This window comes from Oncorhynchus mykiss, chromosome 5 (assembly GCF_013265735.2).
Source record: "Oncorhynchus mykiss isolate Arlee chromosome 5, USDA_OmykA_1.1, whole genome shotgun sequence".
Taxonomy (NCBI): Eukaryota; Metazoa; Chordata; class Actinopteri; order Salmoniformes; family Salmonidae; genus Oncorhynchus; species Oncorhynchus mykiss.
Window position 1 is genome coordinate 93,483,997 of NC_048569.1, and position 26,446 is coordinate 93,510,442.

General features: G+C 49.8%; 1 protein-coding gene across 2 annotated transcripts in view; it reads right to left on the reverse strand.

Moving 5' to 3' along the window:
- The window catches only part of insrb (insulin receptor b), a 182,239-nt gene that overhangs the window by 53,796 nt on the left and 101,997 nt on the right, over positions 1-26,446 (reverse strand). The window lies entirely within an intron of this gene.

Below are 26,446 nucleotides of genomic sequence, written 5' to 3' on the forward strand. Positions count from 1 at the left end.
AGGACGACCGTATTCCTCCTTCTTGCCGAACTGGGCTGGCTTGACTCCCAGTAACCTATAGCAACCTGCCTGGTGGGATGACCCCTTCTAACAATGACCTAGTTCACAGTCAGAACTCCTGCTACAGTAGCTCCTGTCCCTGGTCCTGGTCCCCAGCCACTCTAAAAATAACCCACCGCAGTGCAGCCTCGGGTCAGGCTTGGACACAACCAGCTCATAAACAGAGATGGTCAAAAAAACAAGTTGGCTCACAGTTCCAACTACCACATCTATAGCAGGACTTTCAGATCTCCGTTAGTTACACAACTTAAAGCTCCTTTACTTTAGGTTTTCTTTACGAGAGTGTCTGAGAGGATAAACATTCCACTTTACCCCACAAAGTCAGATATCTCAAGCTTAAACTGACAGACTTTAAATCTGGATTAATGTACATTTTTATGTACATATTCTTATTCATTCCTTTACACTTGTGTGTGTATACAGTAGTTGTTGAGATTTTTTTGGGGTACTTTACTTAAGATTGACATACCAAATCGACTCAAGGGGGTTAACCCTGCTTTAGCCAATACTCACTGATCTGGCTTTACAGTCTGGCTATGAAAATGCCCTTGTTGTTACTAATTTAAATCAGAACCATGCATAATAACGCACATTCACTAATAATGACTAACTTTGATTGTAAAAATAGTTGGGAAGAGATATTCCATGGCACATGGTTTAAGAACTGATACACAAAACGATGCTGGATTAAAAACATTGTAGAATAATAGTGAAGACATCAAAAGTATGAAATAACACATAGAATCATTGTAGTAACCAAAAGCGTTAAACAAATCAAAATATATTTTAGATTATTCAAAGTTGACACCCTTTGCCTTGATGACAGCTCTGCACACTCTTGGCATTCTCTCAACCAGCTTCACCTGGAATGCTTTTCCAACAGCCTTGAAGTTGCTCCCACATATGCTGAGAAGTTTTTGGCTGCTTTTCCTTCACCCTGCGGTCCAACTCATCCCAAACCATCTCAATTGGGTTGACGTTGGGTGATTGACGTCGCCATCACCCTCCTTGGTCAAATAGCCCTGACACAGCCTGGAGGTGTGTTTTGGGTCATTGTCCTGTTGAAAAACAAATGATAGTCCCACTAAGCCCAAACCAGATGGGATGGCATATTGCTGCAGAATGCTGTGGTAACCATGCTGTTAACTGTGCCTTGAATTCGAAATAAACCACTGACAGTGTCACCAGCAAAGCACCCCCACACTATCACACCCCCTCCTCCATGCTTCATGGTGGATCATCTGTTCACCTACTCTGCATCTCACAAAAAACGGCGGTTGGAACTAAAAATCTCAAATTTGGACTCATCAGACCAAAGAACAGATTTCCACCAGTCTAATGTGCATTGCTTGTGTTTCTTGGCTCAAGCTAGTCTCTTCTTCTTATTGGTGTCCTTTAGTAGTGGTTTCTTAGCAGCAATTCGACCATGAAGGCCTGATTCACGCAATCTCCTCTGAACAGTTGATGTTGAGATGAGTGTTACTTGAACTCTGAAGCATTTATTTAGGCTGCAATTTCTGAGGCTGTTAACTAATTAACTTATCCTCTGCAGCAGAGGTAACTCTGGGTCTTCCTTTCCTGTGGCGGTCCTCGTGAGAGCCAGTTTCATCATAGCGCTTGATGGTTTTACAACTGAACTTGAAGAAGTTCTTGAAATTTTCCAGATTGACTGACCATGTCTTAAAGTAATGGACTGTAGTTTCTCTTTGCTTATTTGAGCTGTTCTTGCCATAATATGGACTTGGTATTTTACCAAATAGGGCCATCTTCTGTATACCACCCCTACCTTGTCAAAACACCACTGATTGGCTCAAATTCCACAAATGTACTTTTAACTAGTCCCATCTGTTAATTGAAATGCATTCCAGGTGACTACCACATGACACTGGTTGAGAGAATGCCAAGAGTGTGCAAAGGTGTCATCAAGGCAAAGGGGGGCTACTTTGAAGAACCTCAAATATAAAATAGATTTTGATTTGTTTAATCCTTTTTTGTTACTACATGATTACATATGTGTTATTTCATAGTTCTGATGTTTTCACTATTATTCTACAAAGTAAAAAAAAAAAATTACAAACAAAGAAAAACTCGGGGCCTCCCGGGTGGCGCAGTGGTCTAAGGCACTGCATCGCAGTGCTAGCTGTGCCACCAGAGATTCTGGGTTCGAGCCCAGGCTCTGTCGCAGCCGGTCGCGACCGGGAGGCCCATGGGGCGACGCACAATTGGCCCAGCGTCGTCGGGGTTAGGGAGGGTTTGGCCGGCCGGTCTCATCGCGCACTCGCGACTCCTGGAATGAGTAGTTGTGTCCAAACCTTTGACTGGTACTGTATATGGGGGATACAACCATCCCAGCACTGCAGATTTTTGCTACAAAGAGACAATCAATCATTAGATAATTTGTTTTCGCACTGTCCATATATAGCTTGTTTTTGTTCGCAGATTCAGGAATGACAAAAGAATTGCAACATTTACCTAGAGCTAACTCTCCAAATAGTACTGCGGGGTGATTTGAAAAGTCATAATCAATCAATAATACTATAATAAAAAAATGATATTCTCATTGTAAATTAAAGATAAAGGTTCAGAACTTTTGTTGCCAGGTGCACGGTGTATCCTCCGACACATTGGTGCGGCTGGCTTCCGGGTTGGATGTGCGCTGTGTTAAGAAGCAGTGCGGCTGGTTGGGTTGTGTATCGGAGGACGCATGACTTTCAACCTTCGTCTCTCCCGAGCCCGTACGGGAGTTGTAGCGATGAGACAAGATAGTAGCTACTACAACAACTGGGATACCACGAAATTGGGGAGAAAAAGGGGTAAAAAAATTGTAAAAAAATAAATAAAAATGTATCAACCCATGGAGGTCTGGATTTGGAGTCACACTCAAAATTAAAGTGGAAAACCACACTACAGGCTGATCCAACTTTGATGTCATGTCCTTAAAACAAGTCAAAATGAGGCTCAGTAGTGTGTGTGGCCTCCACGTGCCTGTATGACCTCCCTACAACGCCTGGGCATGCTCCTGATGAGGTGGCGGATGGTCTCCTGAGGGATCTCCTCCCAGACCTGGACTAAAGCATCCGCCAACTCCTGGACAGTCTGTGGTGCAACGTGGCGTTGGTGGATGGAGCGAGACATGATGTCCCAGATGTGCTCAATTAGATTCAGGTCTGGGGAACGGGCGGGCCAATCCGTCTAGCATTGTCTTGCATTAGGAGGAACCAAGGGCCAACCGCACCAGCATATGGTCTCACAAGGGGTCTGAGGATCTCATCTCGGTACCTAATGGCAGTCAGGCTACCTCTGGCGAGCACATGGAGAAATGCCACCCCACACCATGACTGACCCACCGCCAAACAGGTCATGCTGGAGGATGTTGCAGGCAGCAGAACGTTCTCCACGGCGTCTCAGTGTGAACCTGCTTTCATCTGTGAAGAGCACAGGGCGCCAGTGGCGAATTTGCCAATCTTGGTGTTCTCTGGCAAATGCCAAACGTCCTGCACGGTGTTGGGCTGTAAGCACAACCCCCACCTGTGGACGTCGGGCCTTCATACCACCCTCATGGAGTCTGTTTCTGACCGTTTGAGCAGACACATGCACATTTGTGGCCTGCTTAAGGTCATTTTGCAGGGCTCTGGCAGTGCTTCTCCTGCTCCTCCTTTCACAAAGGCAGAGGTAGCGGTCCTGCTGCTGGGTTGAGGCCCTCCTATGGCCTCCTCCACATCTCCTGATGTACTGGCCTGTCTCCTGGTAGCGCCTCCATGCTCTGGACACTACGCTGACAGACACAGCAAACCTTCTTGCCACAGCTCGCATTGATGTGCCATCCTGGATGAGCTGCATTACCTGAGCAACTTGTGTGGGTTGTAGACTCCGTCTCATGCTACCACTAGAGTGAAAGCACCGCCAGCATTCAAAAGTGACCAAAACATCAGCCAGGAAGCATAGGAACTGAGAAGTGGTCTGTGGTCCCCACCTGCAGAACCACTCCTTTATTGGGGGTGTCTTGCTAAATGCCTATAATTTCCACCAGTTGTCTATTCCATTTGCACAACAGCATGTGAAATGTATTGTCAATCAGTGTTGCTTCCTAAGTGGACAGTTTGATTTCACAGAAGTGTGATTGACTTGGAGTTACATTGTGTTGTTTAAGTGTTCCCTTTATTTTTTTTGAGCAGTGTATATCATTTTTTATTTTAAAGACTAACTTCTTGCAGCAGGAATTTTAACAGGTCTCATAAACAATCTCTCAAGCCGACAAGCTCGTGAGAAGCCAGCAAATTTTTTACATTTAGAGTTTAGTCAATTTGATCTATTTACTAGCTAGAACAGTTGAATTGTTATGAACACACCCTTCTGTCCGTCTCCGACTGTTTGAACAGCATGCTGGCGTGTCGACTTTGTTCAGATGTTGAAATCAACTGGCCTACCTTATTTCTCAGAATGAGAACGAGTTCACATTTCCTTTTATAGGCCTACTTGTGTTTTATGCTTATTGCACATGTAGAAAACACAGACTAGACAGCAAGTATAAAAGTCTTTGGATAAAATGCTGCTAGGGGTACACGGTACCGTAACGCCGTGGGTGACAAACTGATGTGGGAGAAAATTTACAAGATTATGTTCTAATAGTGTTTATGCATCGAATAGCTTTGATGAGTACTCTCTCATCAGTGGCTATGGGACTGAGTTGGGCCTCTGGGCTTGAGCTGACAGTTGACTCGGTGATAAAATATAAAAGACTGCATTCCATAGACTAGATGTGGTGGGTGTGACCCGAGGTAGAGATAGCCTGGAGGAGGAGAACAAAAATTATTATTGTTTCTAATCATTCTTGCATCTGGGAAACTAAGTCGGGTTGGGAGTTGAACACCAGGTGCAAATAACTACATGATGAACCCGCGGTGACTTATGGTGCCCCCCGATCTGCATGGGAGGGGTGGAACCAGCCATGAAGAAGCATTTTGTCATCTACTATATAAGAACTCTACATTGTCTGTAAGGTTACGCTCTCGGCAAAACACTCAAGAGTGTAGAGTGGACAGTTTCATTATTGCAATAATTAAATAAAAGATGAAGAAGAAATTTTGAAGAAATTACAAAGCGTCTCTCACTTGATTAGAATATTCCACGACACTGAGCATCCAATTTTCCATAATGAATATTCATTAATACTCCCATTTTTAGTAGTGTTTACTCTGCTCGCAATTTGAGAAGTTGAGACATAAAAAGGGTATCGATTGAAAAGTAAACTTCTTCTCTATTACAGTAAAATAATGTCCTAATGTGGGTTTGGTGTCCATAAGACCGATTCTGTTACACCCAAACTCAAATAACGAGTTGAAACCGCTTGTCAGATATGAGACATCACTTCTTCCTCTATGCTGTTGTGAGTAGCAGGGGGAGGCAGCGTGGTGTATGGCGTGGGGGACGTGGTGTGTGGGGGGGGGCATGGTGTGTGGTGTATGGCGTGGGAGACGTGGTGTAGAGTATGGCGTGGGGGCGTGGCATGTGGGGGGAAGGGGCATGGCGTGGGGGCGGGGCATGGTGTGTGGCATGGCGTGTGGCATGGCGTGTGGGGTGTGGTGGGGCGTGGTGTCTTTGTATAAATGGGAAGGTGCACAGTCACAGCAGGAGCGAAGGAGAAGAGACGAAAAAGACCATCGGACATAAACACTAATAAAAAATTTAGATAAAAAAAATATAGATATTTGGAAAAATTGCGCTAAAACATACATTTCAATGAAACAAATGAATTTGATATATTGCCCAGCCCTGATACTGACAACATGGAGGAGATAAATCTATAAATCTAACGCATCAATTAAATATTGTCCATAAACATTCAAGGCAGCTTTACGAAAAAATAAATATATCTATATTAAAGCCATTAAATAACGGTAATCAAGTCACAACAAGGCCGATTTCAAACGCCCGACATCAAAAATCTAACAACCGGCGCATTAACGGACAGCGGTGCGAATGCAAACTATGTCAGATAAATCCTAGACATGCTAGGTTAATGCACTGAAATAAGTCACAATCAAAGAAATGACTTATCAAATTATGGAATTACATTTTGAATTCACAGCGATTTTTTTTGTTGTTTTTGTTTTGAGTCACGAGATTACTTTTGTTAATTAAATCTATCCAGTCAAATGTACTAGATTACTTTTTAAAGTAACGAATCCCAATAACACTGCCCGTGACAATACGTGCTGTAGCGGTGTGTAAACTAGATCATGGTGTGTTCCGTAGTGGTGCAGTGCGGTGTGTTCCGTAGTGGTGCAGTGCGGTGTGTTCCGTAGTGGTGCAGTGCGGTGTGTTCCGTAGTGGTGCAGTGCGGTGTGTTCTGTAGTGGTGCAGTGCGGTGTGTTCCGTAGTGGTGCAGTACGGTGTGTTCCGTAGTGGTGCAGTGCGGTGTGTTCCGTAGTGGTGCAGTGCGGTGTGTTCCGTAGTGGTGCAGTGCGGTGTGTTCCGTAGTGGTGCAGTGCGGTGTGTTCCGTAGTGGTGCAGTGCGGTGTGTTCCGTAGTGGTGCAGTGCGGTGTGTTCCGTAGTGGTGCAGTGCGGTGTGTTCCGTAGTGGTGCAGTGCGGTGTGTTCCGTAGTGGTGCAGTGCGGTGTGTTCCGTAGTGGTGCAGTGCGGTGTGTTCCGTAGTGGTGCAGTGCGGTGTGTTCCGTAGTGGTGCAGTGCGGTGTGTTCCGTAGTGGTGCAGTGCGGTGTGTTCCGTAGTGGTGCAGTGCGGTGTGTTCCGTAGTGGTGCAGTGCGGTGTGTTCCGTAGTGGTGCAGTGCGGTGTGTTCCGTAGTGGTGCAGTACGGTGTGTTCCGTAGTGGTGCAGTACGGTGTGTTCCGTAGTGGTGCAGTACGGTGTGTTCTGTAGTGGTGCAGTACGGTGTGTTCTGTAGTGGTGCAGTACGGTGCGCTCCAGTGTGAGGCCATCTGGGGCTGCTGCTAGTGAGGACACACAGACTGACCACAGGCTTGGGAGTCTTCATCGTTCTCCTTGGGACCCGCCCATCCCCTCTCTCTCTCTCTCACACACACACACACACACACAAACACACACACACACACACACACACACAGTGGACAGTTCTGAAATACCCGCCCTGTGCTCGCCCCAGCGGAAAACGTTACAGGACTGCTTCTCATTTCATACATGGCTGGCAACGTGGCTGCAAAGGACAAAAAAAACATTCCTTTTGTTTTTTGGGGAAGGGTTGTGATGTTGCCACTGAACTATTTAACAGTTGACAGGAGGAAAACTCTTGGGAGAGGAGAAGAGGAATTGACAAGCATGGTTAAGAATGTATTAGTGGGTGCCAGTGTGCCAGACAGACAGTCAGTCAGACAGCTTGACAGCCAGCCAGAGACAGACAGCCAGAGACAGCCAGCCAGACAGCCAGGGAAAGAGAGGCACAGTCAGACAGCCAGGGAAAGAGAGGCACAGCCAGACAGCCAGGGAAAGACAGGCACAGCCAGACAGCCAGGGAAAGACAGGCACAGCCAGACAGCCAGGGAAAGACAGGCACAGCCAGACAGCCAGGGAAAGAGAGGCACAGCCAGACAGCCAGGGAAAGACAGACACAGCCAGACAGACAGACACAGCCAGACAGAGACAGACAGCCAGACAGCCAGGGAAAGACAGGCACAGCCAGGGAAAGAGAGGCACAGCCAGACAGCCAGACAGCCAGAGAAAGAGAGGCACAGCCAGACAGAGACAGACACAGCCAGACAGAGACAGCCAGCCAGCCAGACAGACAGCCTTCGAGGGATGACACCACGGTGAGGACATCACACACACTGTTATTGTCAACAGAAGAACAAGGAAGGATCCCTCTCAGCAAGCAGGCTGGGGGAGAGAGGGAGGGTGCTGGGGGAGAGAGAGGAGTACTGGAGGAGAGAGAGGAAGGGGCTGAAGGAGGGATAGTGTGGGCTCTAAGAGGGGTGGGGAGGTGAAGGGAGGGAGGGAATGTGGAAGGAGGGGGGAGGGGGCTGGAGGGAGGGGGCTGGAGGGATAGTGTGGGTTCAGAGAGGTGGGGAGGTGAAGGGAGGGAAGGGGTGGAGTGAGGGGGCTGGAGGAAGAATAGTGTGGGTTCAGAGAGGTGGAGAGGTGATGGGAGGGAGGGAAGGAGGTGGAGGGAGGGGTGGAGGGATAGTGTGGGTTCAGAGAGGTGGAGAGGAGATGGGAGGGAGGGAGGGAGGGGGCTGGAGGAGGAATGAGGTGGAGAGGTGATGGGAGGGAGGGAGGGGGCTGGAGGAGGAATAGTGTGGGTTCAGAAAGGTGGAGAGGTGATGGGAGGGAGGGAGGGAGGGAGGGAGGGAGGGAGGGAGGGAGGGGGCTGGAGGAGGAATAGTGTGGGTTCAGAAAGGTGGAGAGAAGATGGGAGGGAGGGAGGGAGGGAGGGAGGGGGGGGCTGGAGGAGGAATAGTGTGGGTTCAGAAAGGTGGAGAGGTGATGGGAGGGAGGGAGGGAGGGAGGGAGGGGGCTGGAGGAGGAATAGTGTGGGTTCAGAAAGGTGGAGAGAAGATGGGAGGGAGGGAGGGAGGGAGGGAGGGAGGGAGGGGGGGGCTGGAGGAGGAATAGTGTGGAGACAAGATGAAGGAAGGGAGGGAGGGGTGAAGGGAGGTGGGCTCCTCCAGCCTCCTCCAGAGGTGGGGAGGTGATGGGAGGGAGGGAGGGAGGGAGGGAGGGAGGGAGGGAGGGAGGGAGGGAGGGATAGTGTGGATTCAGAGAGGTGGAGAGGAGATGAAGGAAGGGAGGGAGGGGGCTAGAGGAGGAATAGTGTGGGTTCAGAGAGGTGGAGAGAAGATGGAGGGAGGGAAGGAGGTGGAGGGAGAGAGGGATAGTGTGGATTCAGAGAGGTGGAGAGGAGATGAAGGGAGGGAGGGGGCTAGAGGAGGAATAGTGTGGGTTCAGAGAGGTGGAGAGAAGATGGAGGGAGGGAGGGGTCTCTTTGACATCAGAGCCTTTTTCTGTTTCCCTTCACACTGAGCAGTGAACACTCTCACACAAACAGAAAAATGCATCAACATACTTTCACTCCCCGCTCTTCTCTTTTTGTGCAGTGCAGTGTGTACATGCTGTGACCACGTTGTGTCAGTCTGACTCCCGATCCCCCAGGAGGAATCCATTCCGTAGTACAGCTCCCACACCAGATCCGCCCTCACCCTTAACCAATGTGTTTGCTGGCTGTGGAAAGCAGCCATTCAATGGCCTCTTCCATATCAGGGAGGAGAGCTGCCCAGGGTTAACCCTTTCATGTCAGGGAGGAGAGCTGCTCGGGGTTAACCCTTCCATGTCAGGGAGGAGAGCTGCTCGGGGTTAACCCTTCCATGTCAGGGAGGAGAGCTGCTCGGGGTTAACCCTTTCATGTCAGGGAGGAGAGCTGCCCAGGGTTAACCCTTCCATGGAAAGCAAACAGAAAGCAACCGAGGCAAACTAGGAGAATACGAGGCCATTTCTCGCTGCTGAGGGGAGCTCCCTCCCTCCTCTCCATCCTTTCTCTCCCTCCCGCTCAGCCCTTTTTGCCCCAGGCCTGCTCAGAGCCTACTACTAGCTAGCACAATGTTTATGCTAACACTGCGGCTAACACTGCCCTGCAGCATTCCCATTCTGATCACGCTAAAGCTAGGTTACGCTAGCAGTGCCAAACACAGCCCGTTCATTCATCCCCCTCCTCCCCTCAGCCTGAATCAGTCTCCCTCTCTCTCTCTCTTGCGTTTCCAGGCCACGGACCCTCTTTCATTCATATGCCTTGTTTTTATTTCAAACCGGATGGAGGAGAAGAAAAATGCTTTTTTGATTTAAAAAATGTATATATATATTTAACGAGGCTAGTCAGTTAAGAACAAATTCTTATTTACAATTATGGCCTACCGGGGAACAGTGGGTTAACTGCCTTGTTCAGGGGCAGAATGATGGATGATTCCAACGACTCTACAGAAGATGGAAACCTACACTGTTCCACTAACACTACACCCAGCGTATCTCTATTTCACTAACACTACACCCATCCAGGCAGCTGCTCATCTCTCACTAGTGTGTTCTGCTGGATTTTAATGTGTTTTCTTTCCTGATGATCAAAGGTGAGCTGTGTGTTTACGTTTCATGTGTTCAGGGCTGTAAACCCCCCAAAGAGAGAGCCTGGGAAGAGAGGCGGTGGGTGTGAGCCAATAGCAGCGCAGGCACAGGAACATACTTCCTGCTCTTACACATAAACCACCCCTCTAATTGGCAGTGTTGTCTGAGGGCAAAGGGTGGGGAACCATAACAAACAGGCTTTACCCCAGAGGCTCTCACTCAGAGCGCGCACACACACACACACACACAAGCTTACAAGGAAAAGTTAAGAAAACACACACTTACACACAGGCATGCACTTTTACTATATTATTTGCACTGTCTAGGAGTCCTACGATTCAAAAGCTGAACGATAAATGCTTCTAGTGATCTGATTTAAAACATCATCCCATGGAGGAGGAGGATTGAGAGGAGGAGGATGATGGAGAGGAAGAGGATGGACAGGAGGAGGAGGATGGAGAGGATGAAGAGGATGGAGAGGAGGAGGAGGGTGGAGAGGAGGAAGAGGGTGGACAGGAGGAGGAGGAGGAAGACTATAGGGGAAACAAAAACATCAACAGACGGATCCCTGGGAGGCAGGGAGACTGAGCGTGAGCCGTAGTGTCACTATATCGTCAGACTGAGGACACGCTGCCAGGCCTGACACACAGATGATTATGAAGGCAACAACAACAGGGAGAGAGAGAGAGTATGAAACCTTTGTGGACAGGAGAGGGAAGAGGAGAGGAGCTCCCCATCGGGTGAAAACAACAGTTTGAGAAGGAAAGGTGGAAACAGAATGAACGCTGTGGTGGTGTTGAGGAGGAAAGGTAGAAACAGAATGAACGCTGTGGTGGTGTTGAGGAGGAAAGGTGGAAACAGAATGAACGCTGTGGTGGTGTTGAGGAGGAAAGGTGGAAACAGAATGAACATTGTGGTGGTGATGTCAGAATTGCCCCAGGCCACAGATAGTTGTGTTGGGAAAGGTGGAGGAAGTTGGAAAGAGCTGGAACACCACCCCACCCAGTCAGGGTGTTAGAGGGATGAGGAAGGGAGCTGTACACAGAGGGTAAAGGTTAACTCTATGGCTAATAACCTCTAACCTTACTATCTTGGAACTATTCACACAGTGTTACTAGAAGAAGTGATGTGAAAAATAACTGCGCTCTCTGTTCCCATTGTTAAGTCTATTTATATAAAAAAATAATAATAATTAAAAAAAAGGTAAGACATCAACTGTCACCAAGACGACGACATACAAAAAGGTAGGTTTGACGTCCTAGCTGCTGTGTACGCAATGACTCGTTTCCTGACGCTCAGCCATAAAACACTCAAATGTTTGGATAAGAAAGTAGCTGCTTTGTTAAGAGTCTCTCCTGTGTAAATTCAACTCTTCTGAGAGGACGATGGCGGCTTTGGTGTGTGTGACATGCGGAGACAGAGAAGCAGAGACATGAGAATGTTCTAAATAAAATAATAACAGTATGGGGATGAGGTAGGTAGATTGGGTGGGCTTTTAACAGATGGACTATGTACAGCTGCAGCGATCGGTTAGCTGCTCAGATAATTGATGTTTAAAGTTGGTGAGGGAAATAAAAGTCGCCAACTTCAGCGATTTTTGCAATTCTGTTCTTAGTTCTGCTTCTGTTTTTTGAACGGGGCATGCTTATTTAAGATGGTGAGGAAGGCACTTTTAAAGAATAGCCAGGCATCCTCGACTGACGGGATGAGGTCAATATCCTTCCAGGATACCCGGGCCAGGTTGATAAGAAAGGCCTGCTCGCAGAAGTGTTTTAGGGAGCGTTTGACAGTGATGAGGGGTGGTCGTTTGACCGCAGACCCATAGCAGATACAGGTAATGAGGCAGTGATCGCTGAGATCCTGATTGTAAACAGCGGAGGTGTATTTGGAGGGCAAGTTGGTCAGGATAATATCTATGAGGGTGCCCATGTTTACAGATTTACGGTTGTACCTGGTGGGTTCCATGATGATTTGTGTGAGATTGAGGGCATCTAGCTTAGATAGGACTGCCGGGGTGGTAAGCATATCCCAGTTTAGGTCACCTAACAGAACGAACTCGGAAAGCTAGATGGGGGGGCGATCAATTCACAAATGGTGTCCAGGGCACAGCTGGGAGCGGAGGGGGGGTCGATAGCAGGTTAATTTTTAAAAGTAGAAGTTCAAACTGTTTGGGTATAGACCTGGAAAGTATGACAGAACTTTGCAGGCTCTCTCTGCAGTAGATTGCAACTCCTCCCCCTTTGGCAGTTCTATCTGGATGGAATATGTTGTAGTTGGGTGTGAAAATCTCAGAATTGTTGGTGGCCTTCCTGAGCCAGGATTCAGACACGTCAAGGACATCGGGGTTGGCGGAGGGTGCTAAAGCAGTGAGTAAAACAAACTTTGTGAGGAGGCGTCTGATGTTGACATGGCATGAAACCAAGGTTTTTTCGATCACAGAAGTCAACAAATGAGGGTGCCTGGGGACACGCAGGGCCTGGGTTTACCTCCACATCACCCGAGGAACAGAGGAGGAGTAGGATGAGGGTACGGCTAAAGGCTATCAAAACTGGTCACCTAGAGCGTTGGGGACAAAGAATAAAAGGAACAGATTTCTGGGCGTGGTAGAATAGATTCAGGGCATAATGTGCAGATAGGGGTATGGTGGGGTGTGGGTACAGTGGAGGTAAGCCCAGTGATGATAAGAGAGGTTGTATCTCTGGATAAGCTGGTTATAATGGGTGAGGTCAACGCATGTGAGGGAGGTGGGACAAAGGAGGTATCAGAGGAATAACGAGTGGAAGTAGGGGCTCCGCAGTAACCTAAAACAATGATAACTAACCTAAACAACAGTATACAAGGCCTATTGACATGAGAGAGACATACAGCGAGGCATAAAGTAATCACAGGTGTTGATTTGGGGAGCTAACGAAAACAACAACAGGTAAAATGGCATTGTTTTGAGGTTCCATTCTCCTTGTATGGAATGAGGGTGTCATTTCTAAGGACATCCCAACTGGGTTAGTTAGGTAGAATTGGGTCCAGTGTGACTGAACAACAGGGTTGTATAACTGAGCTAAAACCATAAAGGTCACAGAGTCAAAGGGCCTTAAGGGTTCCACGTTATGGGTCTAAAGCTTTAGGCTTGTTGTTCAACAACACCGCGATAGAACATGTCAACTAGGGGAAAACAGACCTGTCCCTAAGCTGGCCTACTGCATGGTGGTGGGAAGGAGGGGGCAGAGAGGATATGCTGAGGTCGTTTTTTTATATATATTTTTGTTGAAGTAGACATGTTCGCTCTTCCTCATCAGCTTCCTAATTCTCTTCCTCTTCCTTCCTACCCTCTTAGTCCCATCCCTCTCTCCTGCTCCTCTGAGGGCCCATCAGCAGTTAGATGCCGGCGGGCCTGAAACTGACCCCCATTAAGAGCCGAGAGCGAGGCGATACACCAGGGAACAGGACATCAGCTGTGCAGAGCCACGACGCCCTCCTAGCCAGAGCCACGACGCCCTCCTAGCCAGAGCCACGACGCCCTCCTAGCCAGAGCCACGACGCCCTCCTAGCCAGAGCCACGACGCCCTCCTAGCCAGAGCCACGACGCCCTCCTAGCCAGAGCCACGACGCCCTCCTAGCCAGAGCCACGACGCCCTCCTAGCCAGAGCCACGACGCCCTCCTAGCCAGAGCCACGACGCCCTCCTAGCCAGAGCCACGACGCCCTCCTAGCCAGAGCCACGACGCCCTCCTAGCCAGAGCCACGACGCCCTCCTAGCCAGAGCCACGACGCCCTCCTAGCCAGAGCCACAATGTCCTCCTAGCCAGAGCCACAATGCCCTCCTAGCCAGAGCCACAATGTCCTCCTAGCCAGAGCCACAATGTCCTCCTAGCCAGAGCCACAATGTCCGCCTGGTTTCCACAGCAGATACCAGCTAACTATCCATCTAGCAGCAATTTGTCTGATGGTTTCCTCTCCTTTAGAACACACCACTACATCTCATTACAGACATTCAAGAGGAACGTTCACTAAATACACCTCTTCATCCTCAATAATGGATGCTTCTGCTGCCTCCTCTCCCCCCCACAGCGCTGAGTGGACAGAACAGTGACAGTGGGAAGGTGATGGACAGTCAGCCAGGAGCACGGCACAGGGCCGTCAGTCACCACACATCGCATCTCATTTATCTACTGAACCACAGACCTGCTCTACTCTGTCCTGTCCTGCTGAACCACAGACCTGCTCTACTCTGTCCTGTCCTGCTGAACCACAGACCTGCTCTACTCTGTCCTGTCCTGCTGAACCACAGACCTGCTCTACTCTGTCCTGTCCTGCTGAACCACAGACCTGCTCTACTCTGTCCTGTCCTGCTGAACCAAAGACCTGCTCTACTCTGTCCTGTCCTGCTGAACCACAGACCTGCTCTACTCTGTCCTGTCCTGCTGAACCACAGACCTGCTCTACTCTGTCCTGTCCTGCTGAACCACAGACCTGCTCTACTCTGTCCTGTCCTGCTGAACCACAGACCTGCTCTACTCTGTCCTGTCCTGCTGAACCGCAGACCTGCTCTACTCTGTCCTGTCCTGCTGAACCGCAGACCTGCTCTACTCTGTCCTGTCCTGCTGAACCACAGACCTGCTCTACTCTGTCCTGTCCTGCTGAACCACAGACCTGCTCTACTCTGTCCTGTCCTGCTGAACCACAGACCTGCTCTACTCTGTCCTGTCCTGCTGAACCACATATATCATAAACCCTCGAGGTGCCTTATTGTTATTATAAACTGGTTACCAACGTAAATAGAGCAGAAATACCCGTGGAATACGGTCTGATATATCACGGCTGTCAGCCAATCAGCATTCAGGGCTCGATTGGCTGACAGCCGTGATATACCACAGGTATGACAAAACATTACTTTTTACTGCTCTAATTACGTTGGTAACCAGTTTCTAATAGCAATAAGGCACCTCGGGGGTTTGTGGTATATGGCCAATATACCACGTCTAACGGCTGTATCCAGGCACTCCACGTTGCGTCGTGCCTAAGAACAGCCCTTAGCCGTGGTATATTGGTCACATATCACACTGCCTTATTGCTTAAATGAAAAGGCTGTGAGCGAGTCGTTCGTCTGCATGTGCGTGATTGGCTGGGGAACAACGAGTGTGTGCTGGTGGCGCCGTGTTTAAACCGGTCTGAAGGCTCCTCTTGGTTCACTAAGATAAATTCACCGGGATACTGTGCGCAATTGTACAGGATAGTCTAGGCCAGTGGTCATCAACCGGTCAACTGGTTGATCTCCAAGGCATTTCTAGTTGATTACGAATACTCTCTGTAAAAGCCAACAATAAAGTCTTGACCTCCCATTTGTATGTATTGGTCTCGTGCTGTTGGTGGTAGGTGCACCTGATTCAGCTGACTGAACTGTCTGCAGGAACAAACTCTGCCTTTCCCGGCAGGCCCGGGGAGAGCAAATCACGTGCTCTGTAGGCCTGCCGCTGGCCAATCGGATGGCTCAGAAGACCGTGTCTGCAGTAACGTATCGGGTGTAAATGAAAGCTAGAGTAAAGTTGATACGGTGATATTTAAACTTCTATATAACCCCGACTAGAGAGGAGACTGTCAAACGAATGCAGCACAGAGCTGCTGTTGGTATGAGTTTATGAGCTGGTTTCAAATCATACGTTTTTTCCATGTACTCGGTTGAATCCATTTCAAAAATGGCTAACAGTGCAGAAGCCGGTGCACTGCAGCCAGAAAGCACAAATGAAAAAAGGAGGATTTCACAACCAACCACAATCTACATTTTCACTAGGATCAGAAAACCTTTTTATTCTAATTTAAATGTTAGTAGCAACCATTCCCTCTCGATTCTGATCCCAGACTGATTCCAGGGATTCAAACTCCCACCAACCATTAATACACTTTACGGACTGCAGTTCGCTAGATAAATACAAGCTTAATCTGGGAAATTCAATCACTTTTGCTGAAAGAACGCCCAGTCATGAGGAAGGAGTTTTAAAGCCACTGCTACGGTCTGAACGGACCATTTTTATTATGATATTAGCAACAGAAATAGACTGAGAGCCTGGATACCCAGCCAGCCAGCCAGTCAATCAGTCACCCAGACCGTCACCCACCCAGTCAGTCATTCAGTCACAGACAACCCCGTCGGTCCCACTTCAACCCAGCCTAGCTGTCCTGAGGTAACACACAAGAGGGAACGACCATTCTTTATCAACTGGCTAACGGTCATAGATTCTCTCTCTTTCCACTGCTCCCCCTCCGGTTCCTCTCTTTCCTCTCCTCCCCTTTTTTCAGGGGCACTGGGTTCAGACTGACAGAGTCTAGCACAAACAACAGGGGGGGGGGGGGGGGGGGGTGAAGGGAAAGAGAGAGAGCTAGAGAGAGTACTGGATCCATACTGATCCTAGGGTTGTTTTATGTCGTCTTGTATGAGACATTGAGATGCCATTCAGATAGAAGAACACAGACAGAGAAACAGACATTTTCTTTGTGTCTGCCTTGCATCAAACACAGACAGAGAAGTAGACATAAACAATCAACCAAGATGAAAACAGAGCCTCTCCTCTCCTGTGTTATTGGTGGGGTTGCAGGGCGGGCGGGGCAGGGCACAGAGGGCAGGGCACAGAGGGCACAGAGGGCAGGGCACACAGGGAAAGGCACACAGGGCAAGGCACAGAGGGCAGGGAAGACAGGGCGGGCAGGGAAGACAGGGCGGGCAGGGCAGAGAGAAAAGGGCAGGGCAGAAAGCTCTGTAGTGGAGCAGCAGGAAGCAGCAGTGGAAGCAGTAGCAGAGTGAGATATGTTGTTGTGTGGTTTGGCGTGGCGTGACGCAAAGGCTGGCAGGCTAACCTGCAGGCAGGTGACAGACAGACCACTGCCTCCCTATAGGCCTCCATATATTGCGTGTGTGTGGAGTTTTCCTTCCTGTACCTTGTTGCTAATAGATTAAACCAGTTCACCAAGGTCAGCCTGATCTCCCTGCACCTCTCTGTCTCGCTCTAATAATCCAATCTCTTCTTTACTGAACACTGTGAGCTAGGGATGAGGGGAGGTTGAGAGAGGAGGGCAGGCTGAGGGGAGGTTGAGAGCTAGGGATAAGGGGAGGTTGAGAGCTAGGGATGAGGAGAGGTTGAGAGCGGAGAGCAGGCTGAGGGGAGGTTGAGAGCTAGGGATGAGGGGAGGTTGAGAGCGGAGGGCAGGCTGAGGGGAGGTTGAGAGCTAGGGATGAGGGGAGGTTGAGAGCTAGGGATGAGGGGAGGTTGAGAGCTAGGGATGAGGGGAGGTTGAGAGCGGAGGGCAGGCTGAGGGGAGGTTGAGAGCAGAGGGCAGGCTGAAGGGAGGTTGAGAGCTAGGGATGAGGGGAGGTTGAGAGCTAGGGATGATGGGAGGTTGAGAGCTAGGGATGATGGGAGGTTGAGAGCTAGGGATGATGGGAGGTTGAGAGCTAGGGATGATGGGAGGTTGAGAGCTAGGGATGATGGGAGGTTGAGAGCTAGGGATGATGGGAGGTTGAGAGCTAGGGATGATGGGAGGTTGAGAGCTAGGGATGATGGGAGGTTGAGAGCGGAGGGCAGGCTGAGGGGAGGTTGAGAGCTAGGGATGAGGGGAGGTTGAGAGCGGAGGGCAGGCTGAGGGGAGGTTGAGAGCTAGGGATGAGGGGAGGTTGAGAGCAGAGGGCAGGCTGAGGGAGGTTGAGAGCAGAGGGCAGGCTGAGGGGAGGTTGAGAGCTAGGGATGATGGGAGGTTGAGAGCTAGGGATGATGGGAGGTTGAGAGCTAGGGATGAGGGGAGGTCGAGAGCTAGGGATGAGGGGAGGTTGAGAGCGGAGGGCAAGCTGAGGGGAGGTTGAGAGCGGAGGGCAAGCTTTACAGGGCTCTCCTGTAAAGTACAAAAATGTCAGAGGCATCTCCATAAATCACTAGTCTGAAGCCTTGCAGAGCCATGACCAGCCAGAGCCAGGGGAGGGGAGGGGAGGGGAGGGGAGGCCAAGCCCAGCCAGAGAGCCCTCTCTCCTGGCCCCCTGTCCCCTGTGTTTATGACCGTATTCCAGCAGCAGCCTGGGGATTATCTCAGCACCAAGTGCACTACATCATTCTTCTATTTACTAATCATTTCCCTGTTCCTGTCACTCTGTTCCTGTCCCTCTCAAACTCCCACGACCCCCCCACCCAGTCCCACCCTCTCTCCTCCCACTGTCCCACCCTGACCCTCTCTCCTTCCTTTGCACCAACCCCCACCCCCCCACAAACTGTCCCACCCTCACATTCCACTGTCCCGCCCTCTCGTTCCGCCCTCGCCCTCTCGTTCCGCCCTCGCCCTCTCGTTCCGCCCTCGCCCTCTCGTTCCGCCCTCGCCCTCTCGTTCCGCCCTAACCCTCGCCCTCTCGTTCAGTCCTAACCCTCGCCCTCTCGTTCCGTCCTAACCCTCGCCCTCTCGTTCCGTCCTAACCCTCGCCCTCTCATTCCACTGTCCCAACCCTCGCCCTCTCATTCCACTGTCCCAACCCTCGCCCTCTCATTCCTCCGTCCCAACCCTCGCCCTCTCATTCCGTCCTAACCCTCGCCCTCTCATTCCGTCCTAACCCTCGCCCTCTCATTCCGTCCTAACCCTCGCCCTCTCATTCCGTCCTAACCCTCGCCCTCTCATTCCGTCCTAACCCTCGCCCTCTCATTCCGTCCTAACCCTCGCCCTCTCATTCCGTCCTAACCCTCGCCCTCTCATTCCGTCCTAATCCTCGCCCTCTCATTCCGTCCTAATCCTCGCCCTCTCATTCCGTCCTAATCCTCGCCCTCTCATTCCGTCCTAATCCTCGCACTCTCATTCTGTTCTAATCCTCACCCTCTCATTCCACTGTCCCACCCTCACCCTCTCATTCCATTCTAATCCTCACCCTCTCATTCCATCCTAATCCCCACCCTGTCATTCCACTGTCCCACCCTCACCCTCTCATTCCATTCTAATCCTCATCCTCTCATTCCGTTCTAATCCTCACCCTCTCATTCCATTCTAATCCTCATCCTCTCATTCCGTTCTAATCCTCACCCTCTCATTCCATCCTAATCCTCACCCTGTCATCCCACTGGACCACATACAACCGTAACAGCACAAGCACTGGTACGTACTGCATACGTACTGGTACGTACTGCAAAAAGTCTTTAATTTAGTTAATCTGTTGTGTAGGTCGCTCTCCTCCTCCTCCCTTCTCTTTTTCACAGCCCCATAGAAGGGCGAAATAGAGCCACTAACAAAAATGTAGCCAGCCAGCCTCTGGGCTATTTGCTAGAGTTGTTTTTGGATGTAAAGAATGGTGCACCACAGGTGTTGATGGCTGTGGGGTAAATTAACTGTAATCAACATAGCTGGCTGCTACAGAGAGTGACAAGATAGGGAATGGTAGGGGGCAGGAGAGGGGACAGGAGAGGGGGCAGGAAAAGGGAAGAAGAGGGGGCAGGAGAGGGGACAGGAGAGGGGGCAGGAGAGGGGGCAGGAGAGGGGACAGGAGAGGGGGCAGGAGAGGGGACAAGAGAGGGGGAAAGTGAAAGGAGAGAAGGAAAGTGGAGGAAAGGGGAGAGGGAATGGAAGCCCCAGACATGAGTATGGGGAGTAAGAGGTGCTACAGTGACTAGTACCACGCCACCGGGGCGACTAGCTCCACACCACCAGGGCGACTAGCTCCACACCACCGGGGCGACTAGCACCACTCCACCGGGGCGACTAGCACCACTCCACCGGGGCGACTAGCACCACTCCACCGGGGCGACTAGCACCACTCCACCGGGGTGACTAGCACCACTCCACCGGGGTGACTAGCACCACTCCACCGGGGTGACTAGCACCACTCCACCGGGGTGACTAGTACCACTCCACCGGGGTGACTAGTACCACTCCACCGGGGTGACTAGTACCACTCCACCGGGGTGACTAGCACCACTCCACCGGGGTGACTAGCACCACTCCACCGGGGTGACTAGCACCACTCCACCGGGGTGACTAGCACCACTCCACCGGGGTAACTAGCACCACTCCACCGGGGTGACTAGCACCACTCCACCGGGGTGACTAGCACCACTCCACCGGGGTGACTAGCACCACTCCACCGGGGTGACTAGTACCACTCCACCGGGGTGACTAGTACCACTCCACCGGGGTGACTAGTACCACTCCACCGGGGTGACTAGTACCACTCCACCAGGGTGACTAGTAACACACCACCGGGGTGACTAGTACCACCCCACCGGGGTGACTAGTACCACTCCACCGGGGTGACTAGTACCACTCCACCGGGGTGACTAGTACCACTCCACCGGGGTGACTAGTACCACCCCACCGGGGTGACTAGTACCACTCCACCGGGGTGACTAGTACCACTCCACCGGGGTGACTAGTACCACACCACCGGGGTGACTAGTACCACACCACCGGGGTGACAGTGGAAGACTCAGAGGTAGGGGTGTGTGTAGTCTTTGTCTGCAGCCTCCATCATAGAGTTCACAGAGAGACACCACGCCACCGGGGTGACTAGTACCACACCACCGGGGTGACTAGTACCACACCACCACGCCACCGGGGTGACTAGTACCACACCACCGGGGTGACTAGTACCACTCCATCGGGATGACTAGTACCACTCCACCGGGGTGACTAATATAGAGTTCACAGAGAGACTAACGTAATGTGTTACAGTATAGAGTTCAGAGAGAGACTAACGTAATGTGTTACAGCATAGAGTTCAGAGAGACTAACGTAATGTGTTACAGTATAGAGTTCACAGAGAGACTAACGTAATGTGTTACAGCATAGAGTTCAGAGAGAGACTAACGTAATGTGTTACAGTATAGAGTTCACAGAGAGACTAACGTAATGTGTTACAGTATAGAGTTCACAGAGAGACTAACGTAATGTGTTACAGTATAGAGTTCACAGAGAGACTAACGTAATGTGTTACAGTATAGAGTTCACAGAGAGACTAACGTAATGTGTTACAGCATAGAGTTCAGAGAGACTAACGTAATGTGTTACAGTATAGAGTTCACAGAGAGACTAACGTAATGTGTTACAGTATAGAGTTCACAGAGAGACTAACGTAATGTGTTACAGTATAGAGTTCACAGAGAGACTAACGTAATGTGTTACAGTATAGAGTTCACAGAGAGACTAACGTAATGTGTTACAGTATAGAGTTCACAGAGAGACTAACGTAATGTGTTACAGTATAGAGTTCACAGAGAGACTAACGTAATGTGTTACAGTATAGAGTTCACAGAGAGACTAACGTAATGTGTTACAGCATTGTGTTCAGAGGCTGTAATGTGCAACAAATGTAAAGACTGCAGACCCCCCCCCCATATATTATCTTGGTTAGCACCATGCTGTGTGTGGTAAGGCTACACATCTGCTATCCTCTCCCTGGGTGGATCCCCTCCGCTATCCTCTCCCTGGGTGGATCCCCTCCCCTCTCCCTGGGTGGATCCCCTCCCCTCTCCCTGGGTGGATCCCCTCTCCTCTCCTCTCCTCTCCCTGGGTGGATCCCCTCTCCTCTCCTCTCCTCTCCCTGGGTGGATCCCCTCTCCTCTCCTCTCCTCTCCCTGGGTGGATCCCCTCTCCTCTCCTCTCCTCTCCCTGGGTGGATCCCCTCCCCTCTCCTCTCCTCGGGTGGATCCCCTCCCCTCTCCTCTCCCTGGGTGGATCCCCTCCCCTCTCCTCTCCTCTCCCTGGGTGGATCCCCTCCCCTCTCCTCTCCTCTCCCTGGGTGGATCCCCTCCCCTCTCCCTGGTGGATCCCCTCCCCTCTCCTCGGGTGGATCCCCTCCCCTCTCCTCTCCTCTCCCTGGGTGGATCCCCTCCCCTCCCCTCTCCTCTCCTCTCCTCTCCTCTCCTCTCCTCTCCCTGGATGGATCCCCTCCCCTCTCCTCTCCTCTCCCTGGGTGGATCCCCTCCCCTCTCCCTGGGTGGATCCCCTCCCCTCTTCTCTCCTCTCCCTGGGTGGATCCCCTCACCTCCCCTCTCCCATCGCCGTTCTCTTCACCTCTCCCTGTCCTCCCCTCTCCTTTCCCCCTCCTCTCCCTATTTTTCCCTGTCCTCCCCCTCTCTTTCTCCCCGTCCTCCCCCTCTCTGTTAGGAGCATTTCATTGTCTTCCTGCCCTGTCCGCCCACCAAATATGTCACTGTTGTAATGGTAATTCAGCGTGCAGCGCTCTAAAATGTCCCCTTATTAAAATGTTAGTTCCCATAACTACCGTGCTAAAGAGATTTCCAGACTATTCATTGTGGGAAGGAGGGGAGACTAAGGATATCGGTGTGTGTGTGTGTGTGTGTGTGTGTGTGTCTCTCTCTCTCTCTTTGTGTGTGTGTGTGTCGCTGGCCGTGTGTTTCATGACGTGTGGAGAGGGATGGTCCCCCAGCCCATATATACATAACATCCGTTATGGCCCCCCCACCCCCCCTCCTTCACTCGGGCCCCCACCCCCCTCTCCTTCACTCGGGCCCCCCACCCCCTCCCTCTCCTTCACTCAGCCCCCCACCCCCCTCTCCTTCACTCTGGCAAAGAAGAATCATGTTGAAAACATCACCACTGTAGGCCATACAACTTATGTGATTTAAGCACATTTCTCAAGATATTTTTAGCTTTTAAATTTGTAAAAATGTTGTGAAACATAATTCCACTTTGACATTATGGGGTTATAGCGTGCAGGCCACACACAAAATCTCAATTTAATCCATTTTAAATTCACGCTGTAAAACACAAAAAAAAAATGTGGAAAAAGTCAAATGGGTGTAAAAACTTCCTATGTAATGCAAGCTTACATGACCTATTTGTTTCTGCCTCCCAGTAGGCTGTAGGTTACTACGCTAACAGCTTGCTAGCTAGCTAGCTAAAAAAAACAGCTAGCAAACTAACGTTAGCATTTTAGCTTCCCACACCCCCCCCCTCCATGTAAAATACGATTTATAAATAATTAGCCTCTGGCAAATATTCCTGTCGCCTACTCATCAGTGTAACCTACAACATTATCCCAGTTTGATACGCTGCTTCAATGTATTTGTTCCCATATCAGAGAAAAATCTAACGTCATATCACGGAGAAATTAGTTGTTTTTACCGTGTAGCAGTACGTATTACTCCACAACAAAATACCTGTTTTTGAAAAGGGGGGGGGGGGGGGTTCTAAAAAAAAAGCCTAGAATGGTTGTTTGAACAGTCGCTGAGATTATATTCTGTGATCTATGCAGAATAGGCTCATTTGATGCAGTAGCCTAGACAGTAGATCAGATTAGGGACCCAAGAGACAACACTTACACACACCACCACCCCCCCAGGGCTCCGTAAGGATTGATACGGCGCTTCTCAAACTTTTCAGGAAGCACAGAAGGAGAACGCCGGAGCATAGTACAAAGAAGCCTCTTGTAAGGAAAAAGGACGTCGCGACACAGCGCTGTGCTCCGTATCTACCGTCTCTGTAGAGTGTGTAGAGTGTGCCCCTCGGAATTTCTCCAACGCAAGGCATTCCTGGGATGGCTCCCCCCCCCTCAAAACAGACAAACCCCCCCCCCCCAAAAAAAAAAAACTTTGCAGACAGAGGGCATGGTGAGGCAGCAGGCCAGATGTCCATTCCTGCGGGACCCCATCTTGATTCCTATGGAGGGGTCGAGCAGAAGATACAGGGGTCCAGTCCTCTCCTCTGGGTCCTGAGCCGACAGGCAGTGGAAGGAGGCTGCTGTCCAGCCAGGCTGAAACTCTTGTTATACTAAAAATGTCTGTTAAATGCTGTATATATTATGAAGAAAATATGTTTTGTCTCATACCCCGGATAGGTGCAGTAAATTAATTACTTAAAAATCAAATGTGATTTTCGGGATTTTAGTTTTAGATTCCGTCTCTCACAGTTGAAGTGTACCTATGATTAAAAAAAAAAAAATACAGACCTCTACATGCTTTGTAAGTAGGAAAACCTGCAAAATCAACAGTATCAAATACTTGTATTTTTAAAAAAGAAATTTACAGGTTCAGCCATAGTCGTACAGTACCCCTGGAGCAAATTAGAGTTAAGTGCCTTGGTCAAGGGCACAATGACAGCTTTTTCACCTGGTTGCCTCGGGTATTCAAAAACAGCAACCTTTTGGTTACTGGCCCAATGCTCTAACTGCTAGGCTACCTACCAACCTATATTACTGTCAGCGTGGTTACTTCAGCCCGCTCTATTCTGGCCTCGTTCGATTGGTGGGAATTACGCTGGATCACATGCAGCAGAAAAAAGGGCCACAGACGAGCGTGTACACAAACACAGACGAAAAACACACAGCACATGACCGTGACCGACTCCACGTCAGATGCTTCTTCTGGTTTTCCCTCCACCTCGCACAACAGATCCAGTCAGCTGATGTTTATAGTGGACACATGAGCAGGACACACACACACACACACACACACACACACACCACACACACACACACACACACACACACTTCTTGAAATAGAAGGTTAACCAAGCAGAAATACGGAGCAGTTGTGTGTGGTGATGACCGAATACGGAGATTGATGCGAGTACAGTGTGTGTGTGTGTGTGTGTGTGTGTGTGTGTGTGTGTCCAGGGGTCGCGTTAAGAGTTCACAAATCCGCATTTTCAAAACACAGACCATTATTTTTTTTTATCTAAGAAAATCTGTGTTTTAAAACCATTTCACCTGCGTTTTATATAGAAAGTCAACAGTGTTGTTTTGCTTCTATTAGAGTGACTAGGAACATGCAGATATAGTTCTCCTTCACAGAAAATACATTAGTGCTTCATTTTCATCAATGCACCGCTATCTGGCTAGCAGCCACACAAGTCAATGAGCTTACAATGAAAAAGCAAGGTATTTCATTTTTGGGCAAAAATCAAATGCACAGTCATGATATTTCTGATGTTTATTATAGAAAGAATTTAGCCGGCTACATTTTCCTAATGTTTTGCTTTGAAAAGTTGATCTTGAATTTTACCGGAGAAAAGGCTACCCCGAGAACAGTAGCAGAGAAACGTCGGTACACATCAGTCAGAGCGTTGTCTGCTGATAGACCATTAGTGAATTCTCATCCCAGTGGAGAAGTGCAACTGAAGCACAAAATGAGTCTGATGCCGAGCAGAAATTACAATAAGAACCATTTTTAGATCTGCGTTTACAAAAAGACAGCAAGAGATGTCTTTTTTTTCCTGCATGAAAATATGCAGAAATCTGCCTGAGGGCCTTTAAAAAAAAATGTTTTTGCCACAGCAATGCTGTCAGGAGAAGACTGACGGGGGGGGGGCCTAGCCTGCGCAGGTTAGGCCAGGTCATGCTAAACATCAACAGGGCTAATATGTCAGGCTGACTATTGACATACAGTGTCCCTGCCTCAAGACCAGCCGTACACATGCAGCCTGAAAATACCTCAGCCACCGGGTAGGGTAAGCAGCCTGAAAATACATCAGCCACCGGGTAGGGTAAGCAGCCTGAAAATACCTCAGCCACCGGGTAAAGCAGCCTGAAAATACCTCAGCCACCGGGTAAAGCAGCCTGAAAAATACCTCAGCCACCGGGTAAAGCAGCCTGAAAATACCTCAGCCTCGTACTCTAAACCTGGCTGGGACCCAACTCAGCCTCAGCCTCGTACTCTAAACCTGGCTGGGACCCAACTCAGCCTCAGCCTCGTACTCTAAACCTGGCTGGGACCCAACTCAGCCTCAGCCTCGTACTCTAAACCTGGCTGGGACCCAACTCAGCCTCAGCCTCGTACTCTAAACCTGGCTGGGACCCAACTCAGCCTCAGACTCTAAACCTGGCTGGGACCCAACTCTGCCTCAGCCTCGTACTCTAAACCTGGCTGGGACCCAACTCTGCCTCAGCCTCGTACTCTAAACCTGGCTGGGACCCAACTCTGCCTCAGCCTCGTACTCTAAACCTGGCTGGGACCCAACTCTGCCTCAGCCTCGTACTCTAAACCTGGCTGGGCAGTATTCACTAGGCCTCAAAACATTTACGACCAGAAATGTAAAATGATTAATGTACTATCCTCCTATCCTTTCAAAAAGATGTTTTGCACATGATCCTGGGGCTGAACATTGACAAGTCTCTCTCTAGTAACCTACATACTTGCTGTAGTTTAATATGGAGTGTCTCAGTTACCTTACATATTGCGTCCTCGTTGGCCCGTTCATATGAGCACAGTCCTGATGGCACAGCCTGAAAAAGTTACTCTCAGGCATTTTTTCACATGCGTCAAGATCACATAAGACTCTGGCAAATGCCAAGCGGAATGTGGCGGAGCGCTGGTTAGCAATTAAAATACCAAGA